Source organism: Bos grunniens, chromosome 4 (genome assembly GCF_055505025.1).
Source record: "Bos grunniens cultivar Pamir isolate PY7600 chromosome 4, Bosgru_T2T1.0, whole genome shotgun sequence".
In the NCBI taxonomy this organism is placed as follows: Eukaryota; Metazoa; Chordata; class Mammalia; order Artiodactyla; family Bovidae; genus Bos; species Bos grunniens.
This window is the reverse complement of record NC_141168.1, coordinates 35,450,385-35,475,140: the sequence shown is the minus strand read 5'-3', so window position 1 is coordinate 35,475,140 and position 24,756 is coordinate 35,450,385. Positions and strand designations below refer to the sequence as shown.

Here is a 24,756-nt window from a genome sequence, read left to right as displayed (position 1 = left end):
TTGCAGAGGGTTGGGCACGACTGAGCGATATATACACACACACACACAGAGTTACTTTTTTTTTTAAAGTTCCCATCTCATTCATTTGTCACAGGAAGTATTTAATCAGAAACCATCAAGGCTTTGTCAAGAATATTATGTAGTTTCTTTAAGGACAACAACAAGGGTAACTATATTGAATAATGGCTGTATCAATTTCCAAACCTTAGAATATACAATTGTGTTAATAGTAACCCTGCTCTCCCATTCCAGATTCCTAACCTAAAACTTCAAGTAAATTGTGCATATTGACATCCAAAGTAGTTTCACCTCCTGTTTTGTTTGTGTGTGTGTGCATGTGTGTGGCTTATATGTTAGTCTGAGTTCTTTCCAGGCCCCTTAACATAGTCTGTCTTGCCCTTACATGTGTAACTTCTTCCCTAGGAAGATGTTCTTTGAAATCAGGTTCTGTGAATGGTAAATATGTTTATGTCTATCTCCTACAGTTCGGTAGCATAGGGATATACTTAATGGCAATAATATTATTGTAAAAATATGCAAGTAATTATACAAATCATTCATATTCTGAGTTTTGATCAAACCAATATATGCTTCTCTATATGTAGAGGGAGTTAGAGTTATTGCAGTTCTGAAGTTAAGTACTTTTGTGAAACAATCAGTTTACTAAACGTAGAGGGCAGACAGGTGAGAAACTATTTCCCTTAAATGTACAGTTCACCCAGTGCATTATTATCAGGTATGATGCTTATTAAAATCTCCAAGTAGTGGAGGTTGGAATTGGAATGACAGAAGCCTAGATCTGTATTTTTTTTAAGGATTATAGGACAATTCTCATGAACACTAAACAGACAAAATAAGCACTGATCTAAGAAATTGTTTTCTCTCCAGCAAGGATTTGTTTACAATCCTAAACTCTGTTTTCCCACATGAACAGGCACGATTAACTATGCCTCACGAGTAATTTTGTTAGCACTGTTTGCTCTGCTTTGTTGTTGTTGTGCTCTTTGTGGAACTTACTAATAAGGAAAAGAAAGAAAAATAGTAGGTGTCCTCAAGAGTGAACATACTTACCATACTGCAGAGTGTGGCCCATATCTTTAAACTAGTATCTTACTTAGCTTTTCAATAATATAATACTATTTTTATTCACCTGACTAATCAATGGTGGTTCTTTTATTTATTTAACTTTTGCAGGTAGGTCATTTAAAACATGAAGGATATTCTGAATGAATTTCCATGCAGGTAGTAATTTTTGCTGAGTTGGGAAGATCCCCTGGAGGAGAGCATGGCAACCCACTCCACTATTCTTGTCTGGAGAATCCCCATGGACAGAGGAGCCTGGTAGGCTACAGTCCATGGGATTGCAAAGAGTTGGATATGACTGAGCAACTAAGCCCAGAATAGTAATTTTTGCAATTGGAGTTGAAGTTATTTTTTAATCTGTTCAAGCCAAGATCGTCAAATCTAATGTGTATATGATATAAAACATTATAATCTACCAAAGATTTGATTTAATGTGGCTCTCTGCACTTTGTGTACATAGTGAAGCAATGCAAAGTACTAGGAAGAACACTGCAGTGAAATTCAGGAGATCTGGGTTCTGTTGGTGAGTTGGTTTCTGAATGTCTTTCACTCTGTTCCTCCATCTGTAAAATCAGGAGGTTGAAATACATTTCAAATAAATTCCCTTCCTGTTCTAAAGTCATATTTCCACTTAACTTTCTAGACCCAAGGAACTAATATGCATTTGTGTATAAATTATATATAAATAAATGCATGTGTATTTTATACACACACACACACATATAAAATGACAAAACAAGAGCACACGTAGGTATAGAGTTTGGAAGAAAAATATTCCAGAGAATCAGTTTATAAAAATTTTAATGAGATGTATTTTTTGTTTTGAAAACAAAATTTTTCAGTTTTCTAACACGGTAACAAGAACTTGCTCCTTCTGATAAATGATTTTTAGACACTGTGTTCTTTTGAAGTTCCTAGAAGTTTTTACTGAGCTGCACAGAATAAAGTCTATTAGAACATGATATGCTGTAACATGATGCATCAAAAGTGTCAAGCTGTTTTACATTTCAGAGTCTCACAGTAATAAAAAGTGTCCTTTTATCCGTTAAATATAACATCTTTACAGAAGAACACTGATAGGAAGAGCTTTAGAAATTTGAACAGCTTAATGATACCACTGAGCACATTGAGCTTGTTATTCACGATGACTGTATTGTCTTTAGGCATCCTAATTATGACTGTTTCATTACCTCTTATAAGTTTATTACTGTATTATTCATTTGTATCATAGTGTGTGACAATGAGCAGAAGTCCAAAACATAATTAAAATATGAAACGCTTGCACAGTTCAGACATAATGTGTGGGTTTTGTTTCTTTTTATACCTCTTTCTACTCACCTTGTAGTAGAATGTATAGTGAAAAGTGATATAGTCAGTCTTTACTTGAATTATTTGGGGAGGGAAACTTTAAAGGTCTTTGTTTTATCTATATTATTTATGTTCTTGCTTTCATTTTTGTCTTCATCTTTCTAATGTAAAGCTGGATTTCTTAGAGTGTTATACAGTGGTGTTTTCAAGTTACCAGTAGAATTATCTACCTCAGATACTTTGTGAATTCTCTTCCCCTAGGCTTAGCATTGCTTGATGGTACTGTCTTATCAACCTTTTTGCCTGATAATGAGAAAACTGACAACATAAGTTCAATTTTAAAATGTGTGTTTTTCAAGTGTGTTTTTTTTTTTTTTGAGGTGAGGATTGTCTACATATACAAGTTCTTCATAGTATTTTTAAATTGACTTCAGTTATATAAATATTTTTAAACTGCCAGTTATAAAGAAGCATCTGGTTTATTCAGTAAACATATATTTAAATACACTAAAGGTTTTCTATACAGAGCTGAGTGTGATGAAGGGCTCTAGCCTCGTAGGCAAATGACCTGGTTTCAGATTCTGTCATTCCTACTTTCTTTAATTGCTGTAAAATATTAGGCAACATTAACCTTGAATTTCAATTTTCTCATTGCAAACTATGCAAAAGGTGGACCATTACTGCAGTATTCAGGAATAGACTAGAAAATTATTATGGGGAAACATGTAGAAGAGGCATAAACATCACATGCCTGATTGGATTATAGCTTTAAGGTTGGTCACAATTTGGAAAGTCTGTTATTCTGTATAGAGAATTATTAATTATCATTTAGATGTATATTAGCATCATATTTCAATTCTCAAGGATACATTTCCACTTCTCTGTAGAACTCTGTGTGATGTGTGTATGTCTGTGTCTATTTGTGTGTAGAATGTCAGTTTGACTAAGCTTATACTTCATTATTGGTTCCTCTATAATTTTACATATTTATTGTACACTTGCAATGTGTCTACACTATTCTAGGCACTAGGGTTTCTTTAGGGGAACACGTGTACATATGGACACTCACAAAATATTTAAATAATTGGGAAGTAATAAAGCTATGGAAAACAAAGCAGAGCTAAGGAGAAGGGAGTTGGTTTGCATTTTCACTTAAATGGCCAAAGTCGATGTCATTGAAGAGGTGTTATCTGAAGTGGTTCAGAGGAATAGGCAAGCAAATATCTGGAGAACATCTCAAGAGAAAGGTATACTAGTGCTAACCTGTAGAGCGTAAGTATGTGTTCGGTGTGTTCAGTGAGGAGGTCAGGTGGCTGGAGGTGAATGAGTGAGGGAGCAATTAGCTCAGAAAGGAAGTGAAGCTGTTCTCGTAGTCACTGTAGCGCCTTCTTGACGCTTGTACTGACTTGAGTTTCACTCTAAGAAGAGGAACTAGTAGATGGTTTGGAGCAGAGGAAAGATTTGATCTGATTTAGATTTTACAAGGATCACTGGGTGTTGTGTTGAAATCATTTGCACATAGGTGGATGTAGGAAAACCAGTTGAGAGATGATTTCAGAATCATTGGAATAATAATCATGGCTTGGCATCAGTGTGGTACCAGTGAAAATTTTCAGAAGGGTTCTGGATATATTTTAAGATACTGCAACAGGATTTCCCCCAAATTGAATATGAATGTGAGAAGGGAAAAATCTGGAGTGAGGCCAAGATTTATTTTAGCAACTAAGAGGATGGGTTATCCATTTAAATGAGAGAGAGAGGAAAAAAAAAAAAAGCCTGAGTGGAATAGGTTTACAGGACAAAAGAATGAGAAGTTTAGTTTTGTGCATGTCAGTTGGAGATATCTATTGACAACTCAATTCATCTGACATGTAGGTAGTTGTATATATGAGTTTGAGGTTCAGAAGACATGTCTGAACAAGAAGTATAAATTTGGGTGCTGAAGACTTATTGCTGTTATTAAAATTTATCTGCTGATTGAGGTCATAGTGTAGTGGATGCAGACAGAGAAGAAGAGAGAATAGAAGATTGAAATCTAGGGAACTCTAACATTAAGAGATCTGGGAGAAGAGGAAAAACCAACAAAGATTGAGATGTAAAAATAATATTGTTAGACAAGAACCATGGTAGTGTTATCATGGAAACCAAGTGAAAAAAATATGTCAAGCACAATGTACTTGCTGTTGATTAGTATGATAAGAACTGATTAGTATGATCCTATCTCAAGATATTTTGCTGCAAAAATGAGATGATAATCAGTTATAGCTGTTAGGTGAAATGGGGTTTAAAGGACGATTCTTTTAAAATGGGACAAATAACCTTTTTGTTGGTGGTGATTTTCTATACTACATAAAAAAATTAATAATGCAGAGAAAATGGAATCAATTCCATTGTCCAGTTATTGGATATATGATGGAAATCGCGTTTAGTGCACAAGGGAAGGTTTTAGAGAGGAGTAAATACCATTTATTTATGGAAACTTAAGAGAAAGCAAAGTATATGGGTTCAATTGTGGTGGACCAACCTAGACAGCATATAAAAAGCAGAGACGTTACTTTGCCAACAAAGGCCCGTCTAGTCAAGGCTATGGTTTTTCCGGTAGTCATGTAGGGATGTGAGAGTTGGACTATAAAGAAAGCTGAGCACTGAAGAATTGATGCTTTTGAGCTGTGGTGTTGGAGAAGACTCTTGAGAGTACCCTGGACTGCAAGGAGATCCAACCAGTCCATCCTAAAGGAAATCAGTCCTGGGTGTTCATTAGAGGGACTGATGTTGAAGCTGAAACTCTAATACTTTGGCCACCTGCTGCGAAGAGCTGACCCATTGGAAAAGGCCCTGATGCTGGGAAAGATTGAGGGCAGGAGGAGAAAGGGACGACAGAGGATGAGATGGTTGGATGGCATCACCGACTCAATGGACATGAGTTTGGGTAAACTCTGGGAGTTGGTGATGGGCAGGGAGGCCTGGCATGTTGCAGTCCATGAGGTTACAAAGAGTCAGACGCGACTGAACTGAACTGAACTGACATGTGACTGTGAGGTTTTCTGGAGCTTCTTTCTAGTCATTTCAGTTTTCTCAGTAGAGGCCAAGCAAAGCTAATTAACTGGGAGTATTACAACAGAAGTGCTGGAAATTTAAGAATAAAGGAGAAAGTATGAAGTCCTTCATGGGTGGAGAGTACATGTACTAGTGAAATATGCTATGATTGTGGGCAGCCCTCAGCGTCCTCAAGCACTTTTTCAAATTGAATTTAACGTGAGATCATTTAGAATTGCTGTGTGTTTCTGCAGGCATATTTAGCTGCACAAGTGTAGGTGTTGAAGAGGCAGAGAGTTAAATCCAAATAGGACTGTAATTTTGCCTAGTGAAGGGAGTTGAGGGACATTGAAATGTGTGTCATTCAATTGATTGAAGATCCCAGTGGGCAGATGGCTTGAGATACTGGAGCAAATGAGCTGGAAAGAGGAGATGATGGTCAGAGAACTGGATGCATAAAACAGATTGTGAAAGTATGGGTATTACTTGTAATGAATAGATCTAGAAATGGCCATGGAGTTAATTGGCTGAGATAACAGGGAGGACAAGATATTTAAAAGAAAGAAGATTAAGCAAGCAAGAGGCCACATGTCAGGAAGGATCATATAAGTATATACTGAAATTGTCAATAATTAAATCAAGAGTCATGTTGGAAAGAGTGACCATTAGGCAGGAGCTAAAATAGTTAGGAGACTTGGAGGAGTTAATTGGAAAGTCGTTAAGTGACTGGAACAGTGAAGAAAATGGGCCATATAATCTGATGACAGGAGACTAGAAGCCAGGATTCATAGGGAGAAGAGGAGAAAAATGATATAGAAAGGATCATCATAATGCGAGTGGCCATCTTTCAGTGTGACCTTTCATAAAAGGCAATTTCTTACATGAGTTTTAAACTTTTTTTCTGTCCAGCTTGCGTTGAAACTCACTGAAATAGTTATAACAGTTTGAACTTTGATATTGATATTTAGAATAGAGAAGAATAGTATTTTGAACACAAAGTGTCATGAAAAAGTACATAGGTGAGAGAGGCTGGAGAGAATTCTGTGTTAGAGAGAAGGATGAAGGAATGACGGAGGGGTGGGCTCCGGTCACGCTCTGCCATCGTGAGTGGCGTGCTCTTCATTAGGTGTTTCACCTCTGCAGTGGGGGTAAAAATAACGGCCTCGCAGAGCCCTCGTGAGGGGTAAGTACAATGATTTATGTAAAGCACCTGCCACAGAATAAACCTTCAATTAATATGTGTTCCCTTCTTTAAAGTAGAGATTCAAATATTGAACATACTTACAAGGCACTGGAACAAAGATAGAATTCTGAGGGAAATAATTTCTATTTCTATCACAACTGATAAATGATTCATGAACTCATTCATGTACCAACTGTGTGTTATTTCAGTGACTTGAGAATGTGCTCATGGACTCTTAGAGATTTCCTTTTTTGATTTTCTAGCTTTATATGACTTATTATAACACCTATAGAGAATAACAATCAGAAGAAAATCTGGCCATGATTCTCTTTTCTAGTGAATACTAAACCAAGTGTCCCTTTTTTGTTTTACTTTTTAAAATTATGTGGATATATACTATATATTATGTGATCATGGAACAGTATGTAAATATATACAGTAAACATTTAGTATTTTATAATTAAACAATTAGAATATTTTATGAATAATGGAATGCATATGACTGATAATTTGTTGTTCAGTTGCTAAGTGACTTTTGTGACCTCATGGACTGTAGCATGCCAGGATCTTCTGTCCTCCACTGTCTCCTGGAGTTTGTTCAAATTTATGTCCATTGAGCTGGTGATGCTGTCTAACCATCTCATCCTTTGCCACCCCCTTCTCCTTTGGCCTTCAGTGTTTCCCAGTTTCGAGATCTTTTCCAATTAGTTGGTTCTTCACATCAGCTGAATGAGAATAGTATAACTTTAAAGACAATATGCATTTGTGATTAAAAATATGCTCATGTTGAATCCCATGGACGGAGGAGCCTGGTGGGCTACAGTCCACAGCAAAGAGTTGGACACAACTGAGCGACTTCACTTCACTTCATGTTGAATAAATGCTATAAAATAATTGTAATCGCTTATATACAGAATTTTAAAAAGCTTTGAGATACATTCTCAGTCATTTAAGATCAACAAGGGAAGTAAAATATCACCCAAGAAAAACAAAGATTCCATATAAAGTTGTATATTGTGTCAGAGGGAGGAGCTTCATTCCGTGTCTTCATTCATGGAGGTATTTAGGACCTTTGACATCACCTCAACTGTTATAGTCCTTGTCAGATCCTCTGTGTGTAGCTGGTAGAAAAGTTCAAAGGAAGAAAGCACATGAAAGATTGTAAAAGTCTTTTTATAGGTCAAGCCTCAAAGTAGTTGAACATCATATTTGCTCACATGGCATTGGCCAGAACTAGTCATAAGGTTCACCCCAGTGCAAAGAGGTTGGACAATACAGTCTAAACATGTGGCAAGAAGGAGAATGTGTATTTATGGGTGAACTAGCTGGTCTGCTCTGGAGCTGCTGTATTACTAGATGTTATATTAGAAGTTAGGTATGAACTCTGTGGTTCAGCAAAAATGTAGAAAATGGATAGGTCATTTTAAGCTATCTGAATACTAGGTAGTAGGTAATGCTTCACAGAAGATAAGGACAATCCAGGTAGGCCTTGCAATGCTCAGGAAATTTGGTTTGTTGGGAAAGGGTCCATTCTGTTTTTCAAGGAGAAAATAGCAATGAGAGTAGAAATGAACTTGCAGTACACTTCAGCAGTGAAATTCATCTGAAGGGGAAATTGGCTTCAATTACTAAGGCATAAGAAATCCTCATACATATTTAGATAGGATAGGTAAGTTGACTAGACTAATGTTTATATGGGATACTGAAATGAGAGATGGTGTGATTATTGAGAAGCTGTATTTGTGGTTATGTTATACTGAAGGTAATATACTATTGACAATATGTTTAATAAAGTTCATAGCAAACACAAGTGTAATCCTCAATTCTAAAGCTTTAATTTTGTTTTAATCTGAATAAAGAACTATTTTAACATGATATTCAGGATAGTTTCTTTTTATTGAAATCACTGTATAAGCTGATGAGGATTTATGTTTATTTCCAGGCAAGGGTTTAGCACCTCAGCTATCATTTTAGATACTACTAGATCCATAATTTTAGACTTGGAAAGAACTTTTGAAGTAATCTAGTCTTAAAAAGTCAAATGACCTTTCTAAAGAATCACAGTTCATCCTAAATCTACATCTGGATATAAGTCTCCTAAATTCTGCAGTTTAAGATTATTATGAAGGAAATCATATTTTCTATTGTCTTAATTATAGCAACTGAAGTGTGCACATCTTACGTTGAAAGGGTCTTGACTAGATTGTCCTATTACTTTGAAAAATAGCTTAATTTAGCTGCAGTTTAAGGAAAAATAGAATAACTAATATGGCACACAAGTGGATATACATTAGAAAACAAATTATGGAGAACAGACTATACCGCCTACTCAGAACTGAACCAGACAAGATAAAGCATGTAAGAACAGATATTGCAGTAATGAGAGCACAGCTGTTTAGGATTTGACGGAAATGTGGGAGACATTATTCATGGAACAAAGAAAAGAAACTTAAGAGAACAGCTTTGAAGCAGCACCTTCATATTTAGCCTCATATTGCATATTTTACATATTTTAATCATATCTCACTTCCTTCCAAAATAGATTTGAGATAGTTTATAGGAAAATAACATTATGATAGCTTGAATGCAAGGATATAAGTGGGGTTTGGGGTATTGGGATAATAATACCAGATTTCTTATACTAGGTTACTAATGCCATGGGTAAACTTTTATTAGGACAAACTTTTGGCATTTAGCTTCTTGGCATTCACATCAAAAAAGAAGAGCAAACTTACAATTTTTGGTAAAATAAGATATTATTCAGTAAAAAGAAGGAGCAGCTGGGCTTTTATCCTCCAATAGTTCTGATCTCTAAGAGGAAATTATTTTGTAATTATTTAATAAGGCAGTTTTACAAGAGTTAGCTTCACCATCATCCTGTAAAAGAATACTAAACTTTTATTTTTTGCCTGACTCTCTGTTGAATTCTTTGGACACAGATGAACAGGAAGCATCCTTACCCTTAAGGAGCTCACAGATAGTAAATAGGTAGTAAACTCCATCAATGGGTTATTTGTAAGCCATAATGGGAGCCCACAGGAAGGAGTGGTCGGCTTAGCCAAAAGAAGAAAACCCCATGTGGGAAGAAATATTGAGTTGATCTTAAAGTATGAATAGATCAAATGTTAAAAGAAAAATGAGCAGGACTTTCTCTTATCTGAAAAAATACATAATTTTGTGCAGGTATTTTTGAGAGAATCTTTGGAGAACCAAAACAGTAATATTCAGATGTTTAAACTTTAGGAGAACTGGTTGGATAAAAAGTACTAAAATTTGAGGAATGGGTGTTTGATTGATACCTTTGACCTTATTTAAACATAACTGGTCATATATTTTTCACCCAGTAGTATGATTTTCTGTTATATAAGTTGTAAGATTGAGACGTTTCCTGCTTTTAAAATGAAAGTCTGGATTATTTTTAATTGTGTTAAAATGTATATTACATTGAATTTGCAATTTTAATCACTTTGTGTGTTATTGTTTTGTTCAATATAAATTTAAATTATTGTGCACCAAGTCTCCAGAATTTTTTCATCTTGCAAAACAAACTATATCCACCAAAAAACAACTTTCCATTTTTAACCTCACCATTCCCTGACAACCACCATGATGCTTTCTATGAATCTGACTACTCTAGATCTCTCACATAAGTAGAATCATAAAATAGTTTTTGATTGGCTTATTTCATTTAGCATAATGTCCCCAAAGTTCAGCCCTGTGATCAGAATCTTCTTCCTTTTAAAGGCTGAATGATATTCTAATGTATATATATTTGTTGTTGTTTAGTCACCAAGTCATGTCTGACTGTTTTCTGACTCCATGGATCATAGGCTGCCAGTCTCCTCTGTCCATGGGATTTCCCAGGCAAAACTATTGGAGTGGGTTTCCATTTCCTTCTCCAGAGGATCTTCCTGACTCACGGATAGAACCTGCATCTCCTGCACTGACAGGTAGATTCTTTACCACTGAGCCACCTGGGAAGCCCATTGTATATATATACCACATTTTATTTTATGGATATGGAGAAGGCAATGGCACCCCACTCCAGCACTCTTGCCTGGAAATCCCATGGACGCAGGAGCCTGGTAGGGTACGGTCCATGGGGTTGCTAAGAGTCAGACACGACTGAGCGACTTCACTTTGACTTTTTACTTTCATGCATTGGAGAAGGAAATGGCAACCCACTCCAGTGTTCTTGCCTGGGGAATCCCAGGGACGGGGGAGCCTGGTGGGCTGCCGTCTATGGGGTCGCACAGAGTCGGACACGACTGAAGCGACTTAGCTTAGCTATCCATGGATATATCTACCTTTTAACTGTTATGAATAGTGCTGCTGTGAATATGGGTATACAAATATTTTGTAGAAACCCTATTTTCAGTTCATTTGAATATATACCTAGAAGTGAAATTATTGAATATCTGGTAATTTTAGTTTTAATTTTTTGAAGAATTAGTATACTATTTTCCATAGCAACTGCACCACTAATAGTGCAGAAGAGTCCCACTTTCTCCACATTCTAACATTGATTATTTTATTTTTTCCGATAGTAGCCATCCTGATGAATATAAATGACTTTATAAGTGGTTTTGATTTGCCTTTTCCCAGTAATTAGTGACGCATGTTTTCTTATGCGTCTTGGCATTTGTAATCGTCTATTAAAAAAATGTCTATTCAAGGTCTTTGTTTTAATTGAGTTATTTGGTTTTGTTTTATTGAGTTTTGGTTCTATATTCTAAATATTAATAACTTTTATATCTATGATTTACAAATATTTCCCCCCATTCTTTATGTTGCCTTTTCGTGCTGTTGATTGTGTCACTCAGAAATGTTCTTTGAAGCAACTCAAAGGAAATCCAGTAGTTGAGATGTTCATGGATAGGGAAGGAAAACCTTTGCCCTAGCAGGCAAATGAGAATTTAAGATACTAATTAATTCTGTTTTAAAATATGGGTTGTTAATGCTCATCTTGACAAGGATGAGATTATTGTATTTAAGTCCCTAAATGCAGCACAGATTATGCTGCCCCGTGGCATATTTAATAATAATAAAAAAAGACAGTTTAAACTGCAAAATTTAAATTTTTCCAAGTATGAGAAAAATGTATACTTACTATGAAAGGAAATTGTTTCTTCAAAATTTGCTGCTTTTATCTTTCATCTCTCTCTCTTAGTCTCTCTCCTTCTTTGTTTCCGTATCTCTCTCTCTGTAAATTTCTTTATACTGTTCCTGCCTTACTGGTGCCTTGGTCTCTCTATTATGAAATCTAGAATATGGTCTTGATGAAAATGTGAGAGAAGCTTCCTTTTAGATATTTCACTGACTGCTATGAGCAGTATTAGTGATACAAGCTGTCATTTCTGTAATACATACTAAGAGTAGTCGTATGCTCTGCTCTGAAAAGGAGGATAGAACAGTTTATTTCCCAAATAGTTAGTTCTCTCCAAATATTTAGTTCAATGAGGAAATTTGAGGCAATACAACTGGATGAAATATGTTTATGGCCTTCAGTGTTTACTATTTCTGATTGAAACTATAGGATGAGTGATATTTACCCAAATAGGTAAGTCCAAATCTTTACATTGTTTGAATTTTCCCAAGCCAGGAATTGGACTGGGGACTCCTGAAGTTGTTTCTAAGAGGGTTTAAACTCAAAAATGTTAACTAGCATCTATATGATTTGTAGCTTTGATGATTTTCCAGGTCTTTTTTTTTTTTTTTAACCTTCCAATATATAGTTGTTAAGCTCATAATTTGAGTCTCTAGCCCTTAAATACTCAAGTAATCCTAACAGGTTTGGGGCTATGTACACACAGTTATGAAAACAAAGAGACCTTGTTCTTACCCAGCTATTTAACATCTACATCTGGGCCCTTCACTTATATGGATTTGCAGACTCAGTGGCAACTTCATTAAGGAGCTGAATAACCTCAAGAAGGAAGCCCTTATGTTTGACACTAAAAGGTACATTTTCTAGATGAAGATAAATTGGGAACTATTGAACACTATAATGCTGCCTCTTTGATTTCAAATATGATGATTTCTCTTAGGTATCCCACAAACCACCATTCTACAGAATGAAGTGATTGTTATAGATTAGTCTAACCAGTTTTCTTCCTGTTATGGACTGAATGTGTCCCCTCAAAGTTTCTTTGTTGAAATCCTAACCTTTCACGGGGATTGGTGTTAGGAGATGAGGGCATTTTGGAGGTAATTAGGCCATGATGGCAGAGCCCTTATACAAGGTACACCAAAGAACTAGCTTGCCCTTTCCACCACATGAGGTTATATCTGCTGCCACTGCTGCTAAGTCACTTCAGTCGTGTCCGACTCTGTGAGACCCCAGAGACGGCAGCCCACCAAGCTCCCCTGTCCCTGGGATTCTCCAGGCAAGAACACTGGAGTGGGTTGCCATTTCCTTCTCCAATGCAGGAAAGTGAGAAGTGAAAGTGAAGTCGCTTAGTCGTGTCTGACTCCTAGCGACCCCATGGACTGCAGCCCACCAGGCTCCTCCATCCACGGGATTTTCCAGGCAAGAGTACTGGAGTGGGGTGCCATTGCCTTCTCCAGAGGTTATATCTAGAAGGTTCTATTTGTGAACCAGAAAGTAGCCTCTCTCCAGACAACAACTGAACTGTGAGAAATAAATTTTCATTGTAATAAGCCACCAGTCCATGGTATTTTGTTATAGCAGCCTGAACAGACTAAAACACCTCCCTAAGAGGGCTAACAGGAAATGCCCACTCCAGTATTCTTGCTGGGAAGTCCCATGGACAGAGGAGCCTGGCAGGCTATAGTCCATGGAGTTTCAAGAGTCAGACATGACTTAGAGACTAAGCCAGAACCAGAAGAAGGCTAACAGAGGCTTGGCTTCTGGAGATGCTGGCATCATTTGAAGTCTTTCTGAATTGAACTTTAAGAAGCCATTGCTGATCCTGTTACTAAAACCTCTCATGATTATTTTGTTGTTCAAATGATGTTAAAAGATTTAAAAGGCTCTCAGTTTAGAACCAAACAAACTAGGCTCATGTGCCTAAACAAAGATAATATATATCTTGCTAGGTAAAACTCCAGTCTTCTTATCTGAGTCAGGAGTTTAGCACTAACCATTTTTGTGCATGCAAAGTAGCTGAGAAATAGTTCCTCTGTTTTGAACAGAGATCAGAACAGCTAGCCTGCTCTGTCCTCAATAAAACTGATCAAAACATACTTGACAACCTCATTGTAAGTTAAAGCAGTCTCCCAGATCCAGCATTCTTTCTAACAAAGAATATGAAAGACCAAAGAGAAAGGGTCCTGTCTTGCTGCACCTTAATAGATGCTGCTTTACCCATTATTAAAGATATGTTTAGACACTTCCTTGGAGGTCCAGTGGTTAACACTCCATGCTTTCAATGCAGGGGATGCAGGTTTGAACACATGCCATGTGGTATGGACAAAAGTTTTAAAAAAGGTATGTTTAGGGATTAACCGTATCTTTATTTTTTGGATATAAGACTGTATATTTCTGAGTTTTTGTGTATTTATTAAACTGTTGTTTCTTAGTTCCTATAGTTTACTAGAGTGTCCTTACAGAGACGGATGTCATGCCTTACTCATCAGTATATCACTGGTGGTAGAGTAGGACTTGAACATAAATAACCTACCTAGAGAGTCCATAATAATATACCAAACACTTGATAAATATTTGTTGAAAATGTGAGTAAACATGTTGGCATATATATTTGTGTTATAGGTTCCAAAGAATAATTTTAATTGACCCACTCTAGAATTGGCATCATTCCACTCTGCTAACATCTCACCATGTGTCCCATTTATGGCAAGTATGCCATAACCTATTTCTCAATTTTCTTAAGAAATTCAATTTTGTTCTTCTACATCCACCTGAAGACGACTCACCATGCTTTCCTGAAATCTCTCATGGATTAATTAGATGAATATCTCACACTGTGTGTGAAATACAAGACCATCACCATCACCACCACCATCATCACCACCACCACCATCACGACCACCATCAGTACCACAATCACCATCACCAACACCACTTCACCATCATGTATGATCTACACCCTATCCACACACATGTGCACACACACACACTCACATACATGATGCTTTCCTAGGGAATGTGAACATTTTAATGGTGTCTTTCTAAATTTAATCCACCTACCTTCAGTGTTTAGGCCAGAGAAGTAAATATGAGTAAAATAGCTGAAAGTGCAGCCACTCGTCTCAGGTAATATCTTTGGATGGATGTTCATTGTGGAAATAACTTGATTTTTATGGTCTTTTTTTTTTTTTCTGGAGAGCATAGTTGCTATCCTGGTTATGCAAATTTGCCCTGTCACTAAATCCTTTTCATGGAACTTTACTGTCTATAAAGGGGAGCTTTTAAATTTCTATATTATTGAAGATACCATGCAAATTAATTTATTTGACAAATGTTTTTGAACAGCAATTATAGCCCAGATACTGTTCTGTATACTTTATCACTGAGCAAACACCCTGCAAAGACTGTGACCGTATTGGGGATTTAATTTTAAATTTTGTTTATCAGTTATGTTATTGTTTCTCTATCTTTTACTGTTTTTAGGCTGTAGTTCATTATACACATCATAAAAACAATGAGATCTTAATGTTATATATTATTCTTTCCATCAAGTGCTTTTTTAGTGCCTTTAAAAATGCAATAGACAGTAATTGAATTAATTATATATATGACAGGTAGATACACTATATTGTATATAAATGTGTCTCTGTTATTTAATGGATGAAAAGTTTTTATAACCTGATATAACATTATATAGATAAGATTTTTACAGATTTTGCAGGTATATAAAATAATACTATTTATGATGTAATTTTATCAGTGTTTATAAAAACTACTAAATTATTAAAGTTTTCATCTGTTACCATCAAGTGAGGTTCTCTAAGTGTTCCATACAAGAAAACAGGCATCATTTTTATTGTTAGCATAGTTCATTTTCTCAACCAGTTTATTTTATTTAAATTGCAGAATCTCATGCTAATACAGTGTTAAGATTACAGATTTCAACCTTCAATAAAATGAAAAGTTAGAGTTTTAATAACAGCATTAATTTCCTTATATTTCTTAAGCCTTATAATAAATTGTACATTTAGAACACTAACCAGCAGTACCAGAATTATATATAATCAATGTTGGACAAGTTAATTTTACTAGGAGGATCTAAACTTTCACATTCTCCAATTTGTTTTTAAATTTACAGCTTTATCAGTGCCCTAATGGAAAGATTTTGCATTTAATTTTCTAATTTTTATGAAGCAGACAAGAACAGATAATAAAGGTTGAAAAGTTGATCATGATTATTTCAGCCTGATGACTATTTTATTAGATAATTTAGAGACAACCCTGTGAATTTTTAATCAGTGTGTTTGATTTCAGAATGCTTATGCTTATAACATGTCCATGATAGTTCCACCTTGGTTTCTTAGAAAATTTCAACTTAGAGACAGATTTCAATTCACCTGATAGCCTGTAGCCGAATACCTGTTCTATATTGCAAGTAAAATTAATTGTCAAGTCCTAAATTGGCGTTCCATTCATGCTTTCAATTTGACAGGTACTGATTTAAGCAACATACATTCAGTTCCACTATGTATATTTAATTGTTAAATCACTTATAAACTTCAACAACATAAAATTGAATCCAAACAAATAGCTACCTTAAGCTGGTATATTCCTACAAAATGTTGTCATAAAGTTATTTGAATGTAGTTATTAAAATAAAAATGGCTTTTAATTATCAATCAAATGATATTTTTTATAAAATTCTTGTGAATTATCTACATTAAGTATGCAAATTATTCTATTATGATGGAAAAGCCATAGTTTTTTAGAAAGCATTTCTATGCGTTATGCATTACATATGGTATAAGCTTTATTTTGTATTGCATATTACAGTTTGTATTTTATGTTACCTATGTTGTTATATAGTGTATATTCATGGCTTACTGTGTCCTATGTTATGTATATTATGTATCATAGTTATATTTTTAAAAATTTACTCATTGGTTTAAGTGGGACCACCTAAAAAAATCTGAGAGAATGCGCACACACACACACAAAATCCAAGATTATGATCGTCAAGGACTCTTTCTAGGTGCCCAGCAGTGTTGGCAACAAGCAAACACAAAGTATACTGTAAAGAAAAATTGACAATGTGATTTCATGTTTTTATTTATTGATTCTTGTTCAGAGTTCAGGTGCTTGGCTTCAGGTTTGTGGATTTCATTTTTATTTTCAAAGTTCAGATAAATATAGATCTGGTAGGCAGTTGTCTTTATTGTTTGATTTGGCATATTCCAAAAATTTTATGCTGAAAAATATATCTCCACCTGTCTGCCATGAACACAGCTAACTCCTGGTTCCATATTCTCTGTCATCTTCTGTAACAATGGTTATTAACCTTATCTGGATCACAGACCTCTTTTGAGGACATGAAGAAAGCAATAGACATTCTTTCCATACATGCTATCCAGTGAAAATGACATATATATATAACTTAATGAGTTTTATACATCCACTCTACCCTTCCTCAAGCCAATCAGTGGACATGTGATGACTTGCTTTTACAAGTTTTTAGAAGGAATATGTTTGGATTTTTCCAGTTGGGGCAATCTGTCAGCAGGTTAATCCTAGTATATAATTTAACTTGTATATGTTTATATATTACAGTATATTTATATCCAGTAATTAGGTAGAATCTTCAAGAATTGAGACATATGACAAAAAATTCAAATTCAAAGTCTACATTTGTAGATAATTCAGAGAACACTTTGCAATCATTACTGATAATTATTAAGCAAAGAGTCCCTTGGACAGCAAGGAGATCCAACCAGTCCATCCTAAAGGAAATCAGTCCTGAATATTCTCTGAAAGGACTGATGTTGAAGCTGAAACTCCAATACTTTGGCCACCTGATGAGAAGAACTGACTCATTTGAAAAGACTCTGATGCTGGAAAAGATTGAAGGCGGGAGCAGAAGGGGACGACAGGGGATGAGATGGTTGGATGGCATCACTGACTCGATGGATGTAGGTTTGAGTAAACTCCAGGTGTTGGTTGGTGATGGACAGGGAGGCCTGGTGTGCTGCAGTCCATGGGGTTGCAAAGAATCGGACATGACTGAGTGATTGAACTGAACTGAACTGATGTTTCAGGGGCTTCCCAGGTGGTGCAGTGGTAAAGAATCCGCCTTCCAATGCAGGAGATTCACGTTCAATCCCTGACTCAGGAAGATCCCCTGGAGAAGGAAATGGCAACCACTCCAGTGTTCTTGCTTGGAAAATTCCACGGATGAAGGACTCTGGCAGGTTACAGTCCAAGGGTTTGCAAAGAGTCCGATAGGACTGAGCATGGATGCACACATTCTTCATGTTTCAAATGCAGTTCTACACCCTCGGATAAGTGAAGATAAGTTTCTAACTTCAAGGAAATCATAATCTAGGAGTGAGAAAGACATGTCAGATAATGTTTACAGTAAAGGAAGTATTTTAAGGAGGAAATTGACAAAATAATCATCCTTATCATTTATTAAAAACTCACTAGATGTCAGGCTGTGTGATAATGCTCTCTGTGAACTTACTTAGATAACACTCTATGGGAATTATCTCATTCTGTCTTTGCAACCATGTGTGATAAATACTTTTACTAATTTTGTCTTTCATAAAGGCAAAAGTGAAGTTGCTCAGTCATGTTCAACTCTTTGTGACCCCATGGACTGTAGCCTATCAGGCTCCTCTGTCCATGGGATTTTCCAAACAAGAATACTGGAGTAGGTTGCCATTTCCTTCTCCAGAGGATCGTCCCCACCCAGGGATTGAACTCAGGTCTCCTGCGTTGTAGGCAGATGCTTTACCTCCTGAACCACCAGAGAAGTCTTTCAGAAAGGCAAAAGTATAACAAAAAGAGCCTGAGTAATTTGCCAAGGTCACTCAGCTAGGAGGTGGCAGAGGAAGGAATTGAGCTTGATTTGTTGACACAGAGCCTCTATTTCTCAATATTGCATCATCAAAATTTGTAACTTCAGTAGGAAAGTAGAGGTTGAATAGAAGGAGATTAGGGGAAGAAAACTAGTTTTAGGGCAGGTTTTTTTTTGAGATACTGAAGGCTTGAACTAACTCCATCTTGATAGTGTTAGAAATGATTATATAAGACATTGGACTTGATTTTATATATAAACAGTGAAAGTGTTAGTCACTCAGTTGTGTCTAACTCATTGTGACCTCATGGACTGTAGCCCACCACTCTCCTCTGTCCATGGAATTTTCCAGGCAAGAATACTGGAGTGGGTTTCCGTTTCCTTCTCCAATATGTAATCAGTTAAGGAGAAAAAAATCAAGAGTGACTACCAGGTTTTTAGCTTGAGTGACTTGTGTAATGATGGTGTCAGAGATAGGAAATAAAAGATGAATAGCATGAGGAACAAAGAAGAAATATGACCAGTAATCAATTAAGATTCTTGAAATAGCAGTACCCATAAGACATCTAGTGGACCCTTGAACATACGGGTTAGGAGCTCAAGAAAGGGTTTTGAACTTGTGTAGGGCCCTCAAATTATGCTCCACAGCCACCTAGGGGGTCTCTAAGATCACTCAGGGAATCAATGGGGTCTGACACTCTAAATAATGTCTTAAGTCTATGTCTTTTTTCACTGTCTTGGTATTTGCATCGATGCTGCAATAATAATAATGAATAGAGGTGCCTTAGCACAAATGAAGGCAGGGACATCAAATTTTCACATTCTTCATGCCATATTTTCACTGCTTAAAAATAAAGAGCCAGTTTCACTTAGGAATGTGGAAGCAGTAATTAGCAATATTAATCTTAGTAAATTTCAACCTTTGAGATTTTTAATATTTAAATATTTTGTGTGATTAAATGGTAAATATTCACAGAGCCCTTATGCTTCAAACAAAATAGTCTGCTTGTCTTGAGAAGAAATAGTGCACGTGCTCAAGTGGCAGACTGAAATAGCCACTTTTTTCATGCGATACCATTGGGTTTTTTTGAAAGAACAATTGCTATGCCTCCTGTGATTACTGAGATGTGTGTATTTGGCAGATATTTCTTCAGAAAAGAGTGAAGTGAGCCTGTCATAATCACTACCATTAATTTTCCAGCTTTCTAATACATAAGAGACTTTTATGATAGTGTTGGTGGTGATGTTGACTTGTGGGTTTTTTTTTTTTATATATTTGGTGTATAATGAAATGTGACAACACTTGAAAAATGAATATAACTCAGGGAACTGTGTTTTACAAATGACAAATGTCCAGTGCAGGATGTTACAAAATTATGCATGGGCAAAAGGTGAATTTAAAGCACAAAGTATAGGAATGGATTTTAATGTAAAAGAATATCAAAAGTTCATTGATGGGTTTTCCAATTCCACCTTGGAACTACTTTAAGAAACTGCACTTGTCACGATTTGGTATGGTATCAAAAAAGAATATCCACAATTATCTAAGGATGCTATTAAAATATACCACCTTTTCCCAAATAAATATCTTTTTTAGGCAGAATTGTCTTCATATATTTCAACCAAGAGAACATATTAACAGATTGAATACAAAAGCAGACAGGAAAATCCAGCTCTCTTCTGTTAATCTAGTCAGTAAAGAGATTTGCCAGAATGAAAAACAAAGAGCCACTCTTTTAATTTATTTGAGAAAGTATAGTTATTTTTAATGATAAAGATGTTATTTATGTGAGCAGATAATGAGTTTATTATTGCTTTTTTAAAGTAATAAAAAGTTTAAATTAAAAAGTTAGAGTGTATTGGTTGATTTAGAAGTGGTTTCACTCTCAGTTCTAACAGAAAAGATATAGCTCAGCCACTTGCCATTCCCTGAGGTTTCTTTTAGATAATCTTGTATCCCTTTGCATATGACTTCCATTGCAGAAATGTGTCCATACACATAAAAATCATGTGACTAAGGAGATGCTTATTTGATATAGGCACATATACTTTAAGGGAATTTTTATTTTGCTTTGGTAACTTTAATTAAATATATTGTAGACAGAACTCATAACATTTTATATATTAGATATAAATTTTGTAAACTGCAATACTCTTTAGCTTATATATGTATCCAAAGGAGAAGGCAATGGCACCCCACTCCAGTGTTCTTGCCTGGAGAATCCCAGGGATGGGGGAGCCTGGTGGGCTGCCGTCTATGGGGTCACACAGAGTCGGACATGACTGATGTGACTTAGCAGCAGCATGTATCCAAAATATATTCAAATGAATAATATTGAGCCATATTTTTGGAAGAAATAAAGAAATCTTCAAGTCAGTATCCTGATAAATTTAATCATTCTTATTAAACCTTATCCATCTAAACAACGTCTTCTTTGCTTCATTGTGTATGGAAGCTCACATGTGTCTTCTAATAAGAAATTCATACAGCAGAAGCCATAGCTTTATCAATTTATATAGTTATTTATAATTTTGAGAAACATACTTGATAATATTTCTAAATCCTCCATGAAAATTTTCTTATAATAAATGAAAATATTTCTTATTGCTTGAGAAAATCTGCATAATTAATTTGTACTTAGGTACTTGGAGAACTTGTTTTTGTTTTTTAAATTATTATAGTAAGGAGCTTTTAAAATGTTACATTTTAGAGGTAAGAGCTGCTATATATCAAATAACTCATTTAGATGAGGAAAAGTTATAAGAAAGGACAAACTCGTCTCAATGGGAGTATGAATTCTGTGATTCCTATGTGTTAACCTTGAACTGAGGGAGGGCGCCTAATTCTATATGCCAACTCCAAATCAGTGATACTCTAATGGAAAACTACTGAGATGTTATATGCTCCCTGAGAAGATAGAATGCCATCCCTGGTGATTATATAATTATAACATTTTTTTACAAAGCCATGAAATAATGTGTGCTCCCAGAGGTATGCCATTAATATCATACAAACTATAATTACACTGCTGAGAGTAGCTGCTTTAAGGATAAGAGCAAATAGTAAGCTCTTTCTTTATAAATATAAAATCTTAATACACTGTAATGGAAATTCTATATCATAGGTAAATAATTTCAATGACCACAAGTCCTACAGTAGTGAATAATGACAATAGGTAAGAAATGAGATGATTGTAAAATTGAAATTCTGTTGCCATAATTTAGTTGAAAATAGTTGATCAAAATAGAGGACCCCAGTTTGCCTCACTGTTTGGGTATAACCAAGTGTGGAATGTTGGTAAAATCAAGAAATAACTAAAATGGAAGGAGGAAAAAAATTCACGATTTTTGTTTCCTCTTCCTCCCTTGCTAATGGCTCCTTTTTGGCTTGTCATATTTTCTTCTCCAGCATAGACTAAGAATCTAATATTTCACAGTACTCTCACTGTCTCTGTGTCTTCTTTTATTTTGGCCACTTTCTCCAGACTGCTATCAAGCTCCATGTGAATCCAGTCATTCTCTTTTATTTCCAGGCTAGTTAGCATTGCTGGAAAGAATTACATGCCCCTGTGGATAGATATCTATAAAAAGTTAGGGTAACAGACCACATTGTGCTTTTCAGTACTGCTTTGCCCCTAGTAAGCTCTTTTTTTTTTCCTAGTAAGCTCTTTATTTATTTATTGTTATTGTCTCTCAACTTCATCAACATCTATCAGACTTCTCTTAATACATTTACTGCCTTTTGTCATCTTTATTCTTTCCCTAATTTATTCTTTTTCTAATTGTACTATGTAAAATTGTCAAAATAGCCAACATTTATTAAGCAAGTATCATCAGAAATTAGAGTCAGTGCTTAACAATTTCTTTTAATTCTAACAATAGTTGAAAGTTAAGTGTTATTATCCAATTTTTAAATGATTAAATTGAAGACCACCTACACAGTTGTTAACTAGAGGAGCCAGGATTCAAAGTCAGGGTTTTATGACTCCCAAATCAAAATCATTTCCATTACAGTGCACTCTCCCTGTTTTATACTGGGATTCTTAAGTGATTTTAACACTCCTGGTCTAGCAGTATTTTAAATCTTCCTTAAAGAGAACTTTCCTCTGTAAGAATCTGAAATTCACTCATTTGTGCATATAAACATTTAATCATCTAGTATTATTGCAGTGAATCAAATACCCTGAACAATATAAGAGATTTTTTAAAAAATTGGATAATTTTATTTTCTGCCCTGGAGAGCATCAAAGTCAAATAAGGGAGATAAGAAAAGTATTCATTAAGTACAAGTAGTATGTTAATTTTCCAGGGCTGCCATAACAAAATATCCCAAACTGGATGTATTAAATAAAAGAAATTCCCTCTCACAGTTCTGTAAACTGTCATCCAGGATCAAGGTGTTTGCAGGTTGGTTTCTCTTGAGGCTTCTCCCCTCAGGTGCAGACAACTGCCTCCCTGCCCTACCCTCATTTGGCCTTTCCTTTGTGTGTGTACTCCTGATGTCTCTTACTCTTAAAAGAACACCAGTTCTAGGATTAGAGACCTACCCTTTGACTTCATTTAACTTTAATTACCCCTTTAAATACATTGTAACCCTTTTTGCTACAACAGCAGGAGCTATTCTGTGGCATAGGTAATTAAAAAGAGAGAGAGAGAAAGTGATCCTCACTAGCTACAGGTAGCATTCATTCATTGTTCTTTAGTGTTTCATCTTTCCCATTGTGTGTCATAAGGGATGGTAGTGGTATTTTACAAACTGGAATAAATCAGGTTATGATACTCAGCGCTTTCTATAATGGAACAGATTGAGCTCTGTCCGAAGCCTACTTTATAAATAGCAACTTCGGAAAAGATTTTATATGCTGTGCTTAAATAATTTCATGAATTTTCTGCCAATAAAGGTGCCTCTCCTCTCTTTGTAACAACACATTCTGTACAAGTAAAGTTATCCGACAGTATATGAGAGGATGGGAAATTGTTTTATATTCACCTCTCTGGTGACCTTTTAAACACAGCAGGGCTTATACAATAATCAGTGTAGGCCACGGAATGTTGGACGTCTCTAAGCATTTCAGATATTGTAAGACTTCATGATATTTTAAGATCTTCACAATGTTGAGTACCTGTACAATTAAAAACTATATAATGTTACATCTATTTTGTATAAATGGCAAGGTAAATTTTCATTCTCATTGTTTCCCTTGTCTTTTCCATAAAAATAATGGCCAGTATAAATAAGGAACCAACCTAGACAGCATATTAAAGCAGAGACATTACTTTGTCAACAAACATCCGTCTAGTCAAAACTGTGGTTTTTTCCAGTAGTCATGTGTGGATGTGAGAGTTGGACTTATAAAGAAAGCTGAGCACCAAAAAATTAATGTTTTTGAACTGTGGTGCTGGAGAAGACTCTCAAGAGTCCATTGGACTCCAAAGAGATCCAACCAGTCCATCCTAAAGGAAATCAGTCCTGAATATTCATTGGAAGGACTGATGTTGAAGCTGAAACTCCAATACTTTGGCCACCTGATGCAAAGAATGGACTCATTGGAAGAGACTGATGCTAGGAAAGATTGAAGACAGAAGAAGGGAATGACAGAGGATGAGATGTTTGGATGGCATCACTGACTTGATGGACACGAGGCTGAGCAAGCTCTGGGAGTCGGTTATGGACTAGGAAGGCTGGTGTGCTCCAGTCCATGGGATCGCAAAGAGTCAGACATGACTGAGCGACTTACTGAACTGATAAATAAGGGAAGCAGACTTTAAGAACTTCTCCTTTGATAATGAAAGTGCTTAATTTGGGAACAAGTTCTGCTCAGAAAAGATTTTAACCAGAGAATGTAAGTGTGGAAATTATGTTAATATGGCCTTTTCCTTTGGGGGCAGTATAACTCCCCATGCAGAATTCTGGTTTAGGCTACTGAGGAAGATGGTAATGATTTCTCACACCAGCTAGCTCATTTCCCTGTGTCAGTTCAATACACTATATTTTACTGACCTTTATTATGTATTAGATCTCTGATAGGTCTTGCAGGGAGAGGACAAAGGGGTACCTGTCTTGATTTCAAGAAACTATATAAGGTTGTCTTTAGTCTAATAATTTTTCTGAACAAAGATTTCCAAAGACATTCTAGTAGAGATAAAGTTTATCAAAGTCTTCTCCACCCACCCTTTATTTTA

The 24,756-nt window shown here is 35.7% G+C and overlaps 1 protein-coding gene across 2 annotated transcripts in view; it reads left to right on the top strand.

Annotated features, from left to right (window-relative positions):
- The window catches only part of KCND2 (potassium voltage-gated channel subfamily D member 2), a 568,410-nt gene that overhangs the window by 89,478 nt on the left and 454,176 nt on the right, over positions 1-24,756 (top strand). The gene's annotated exons all lie outside the window — the stretch shown is intronic.